The sequence below is a fragment of the Pieris brassicae genome, unplaced genomic scaffold (genome assembly GCF_905147105.1).
Source record: "Pieris brassicae unplaced genomic scaffold, ilPieBrab1.1, whole genome shotgun sequence".
In the NCBI taxonomy this organism is placed as follows: Eukaryota; Metazoa; Arthropoda; class Insecta; order Lepidoptera; family Pieridae; genus Pieris; species Pieris brassicae.
Window position 1 is genome coordinate 17,501 of NW_025576093.1, and position 3,088 is coordinate 20,588.

Sequence of the window (3,088 nt, forward strand, 5' to 3'; positions counted from 1 at the left end):
ATTCAGTGCTGGGCTCATCCCTGTTCGCTCGCAGCTACTAAGGGAATCCTGGTTAGTTTCTTTTCCTCCGCTTACTAATATGCTTAAATTCGGCGGGTGATCCTCCCTGATCTGAGGCCAACGATAAAAAGGTGTGAGGCAGACGCGATATCCGTCGGCGCAACGGGCGTACGCGACACGCTATTTTTACAAGCGCGTCGACGACGCCACGCGCCCTCCGGACGTCGAGTCCGCCTACATTATATGCGCTCGCACGAAAGCGGCGCGGCACCTTGCGAACAGCGTGGTGGTGGCGACACATAGATGTCGCGTTGCGCGAAATCAATCAATCGCACACCACCAAGCGGTTCTTCTGTTGTTGTTCGTTAACGACGGCATCGTTCCGTCCGTTTTAAGAACACACGTCACAATAATTTCGTACACACTACAATTGCACAAACACCGCACGCACACACTGGGCGCAACCGCTAGAGCAGCGGGCGCGCGCGTTTCGCTTCCTCTCGCGAGAGTAAGAGAAACTGAGCCGAACGCGACAACTTTCAACGACAGCGTCGAGACACGTCGACGCGCGCACCGGCGCCGACCGTCGCGCGATCGCCATGCGGGACCGGGACGATGCGAGCAAACACGCGCGACGCGTAAACGCGAACGTCGTTGTCGTCGTTGTCGTTGTCGTTGCGTAAAGACTCGACGCGCACCCGTGCCGCGGGAGACACGGTGCGGCGGGGAGAATTTATTTGTGCGACAAAAGTATCGTATAGACGTGGCTTAACACGGCCAATACGGATGACGAGTCGTAATCGAACATATATTCGAACGGATCGTTCGGCCGCTCGGCGGCCTAGCGAAACCGTCAATTGCACGCGCGACAGAGATGCGGCGCTACGACCGGAGTCGCAGCGATCGCCGCTCGTCACGCGAACAGTGTGGCTTTTTGTTTTTATGCAGCCGGCCCTCAGACAGGAGTGGTCCTGGATATTTCTCCACGGACCGCAATGTGCGTTCGAAATGTCGATGTTCAAATGTGTCCTGCAGTTCACACTATGACGCGCAGTTAACTGCGTTCTTCATCGACCCGCGAGCCAAGTGATCCACCGTTCAGGGTAATCGTTTTGTTTTTTGTGTGTGTTTTTGTATGAGAAAATATAAAAGGTGCGAAAAAATTAAACAAAAAAATTTGAAAATAATACTTATCATTAACGTGTACGACAAATGAAAAGAAAGAAAATCTCTTTATTTGCGTGGTTGTACACAAAAATTATAAAATATTATTTCAAAGTATCAATAGGCGATAGCGAACGCTAATCAAAGCGTGTCGCAACGCACACGTCGCGAATCGACGAGAGAGAGTCAACCGTCTCGGATTCGATTTTGATTCGTATCATTCACGTGTTTTTGTATTTTTTTCTTTTTTTGCGAGTCTTTGACAACAACAAAACAAAAAGAAAAAACCAACGTTAATGATCCTTCCGCAGGTTCCCCTACGGAAACCTTGTTACGACTTTTACTTCCTCTAAATGATCAAGTTTGGTCAACTTCCCAGCAACGCCGACGGCCGTGAGGCCACCGCGTGTCGGTCCGAAGACCTCACTAAATCATTCAATCGGTAGTAGCGACGGGCGGTGTGTACAAAGGGCAGGGACGTAATCAACGCGAGCTTATGACTCGCGCTTACTAGGAATTCCTCGTTTATGGGGATAATTGCAAACCCCAATCCCCAGCACGAAGGAGTTTCAACGGGTTGCCCGGGCCTCTAGGCCAGGGAGAACATGTTGATTCCTTCAGTGTAGCGCGCGTGCGGCCCAGGACATCTAAGGGCATCACAGACCTGTTATTGCTCAATCTCGTGCGGCTCGAAGCCGCCGGTCCCTCTAAGAAGAATTTTAATACGTCGCCAGTGAGTTGCGCTCCCCCGAGAGTCGCGCACACCTTGAATGACGACGCCTATTTAGCAGGCTAGAGTCTCGTTCGTTACCGGAATTAACCAGACAAATCGCTCCACCAACTAAGAACGGCCATGCACCACCACCCACCGAATCAAGAAAGAGCTGTTAATCTGTCAATCCTTCCGGTGTCCGGGCCTGGTGAGATTTCCCGTGTTGAGTCAAATTAAGCCGCAGGCTCCACTCCTGGTGGTGCCCTTCCGTCAATTCCTTTAAGTTTCAGCTTTGCAACCATACTCCCCCCGGAGTCCAAAATCTTTGGTTTCCCGGAAGCTGCCCGCCGAGCCATTGTAGTAACGTCGGCGGATCGCTAGATGACATATTTACGGTTAGAACTAGGGCGGTATCTAATCGCCTTCGAACCTCTAACTTTCGTTCTTGATTGATGAAAACACCTTTGGCAAATGCTTTCGCTGATGTTCGTCTTGCGACGATCCAAGAATTTCACCTCTAACGTCGCAATACGAATGCCCCCAGTTATCCCTATTAATCATTACCTCGGAGTTCTGAAAACCAACAAAATAGAACCGAGATCATATTCTATTATTCCATGCACGAAATATTCAAGCGGCATTTTGAGCCCGCTTTGAGCACTCTAATTTGTTCAAAGTAAAATTGTCGGCCCACCTCGACACTCACCGAAGAGCACCGCGATAGGATTTTGATATTGAACCGGCGTTTTACCGCCGGCTCACCGACGATATGCTCCGCAGACGTGTCAGTATCACCGCGGATGCGGTGCACCGACAGCGCGGCGCACAAATGCAACTACGAGCTTTTTAACCGCAACAATTTTAGTATACGCTATTGGAGCTGGAATTACCGCGGCTGCTGGCACCAGACTTGCCCTCCAATTGTTCCTCGTTAAAATATTTAAAGTGTACTCATTCCGATTACGAGGCCTCGTAAGAGTCCCGTATCGTTATTTTTCGTCACTACCTCCCCGTGCCGGGAGTGGGTAATTTGCGCGCCTGCTGCCTTCCTTGGATGTGGTAGCCGTTTCTCAGGCTCCCTCTCCGGAATCGAACCCTGATTCCCCGTTACCCGTGACAACCATGGTAGTCGCAGAAACTACCATCGAAAGTTGATAAGGCAGACATTTGAAAGATGCGTCGCCGGTACTGGACCGTGCGATCGGCAAAAGT

The 3,088-nt window shown here is 50.7% G+C and overlaps 2 non-coding genes across 2 annotated transcripts in view; both read right to left on the reverse strand.

The window, feature by feature from the left end:
* Window positions 1-120, reverse strand: part of LOC123719479 — a 3,949-nt gene extending 3,829 nt beyond the window's left edge. The window contains exon 1 of the ribosomal RNA XR_006755540.1: window positions 1-120. This exon is cut by the window's left edge and continues 3,829 nt beyond it. This is a non-coding gene — a ribosomal RNA (large subunit ribosomal RNA).
* Window positions 121-949: 829 nt separating this feature from the next.
* Window positions 950-1,106, reverse strand: LOC123719480. The gene has a single exon (XR_006755541.1). It is a non-coding gene; the product is annotated as a 5.8S ribosomal RNA (ribosomal RNA).
* Window positions 1,107-3,088: the final 1,982 nt, after the last annotated feature.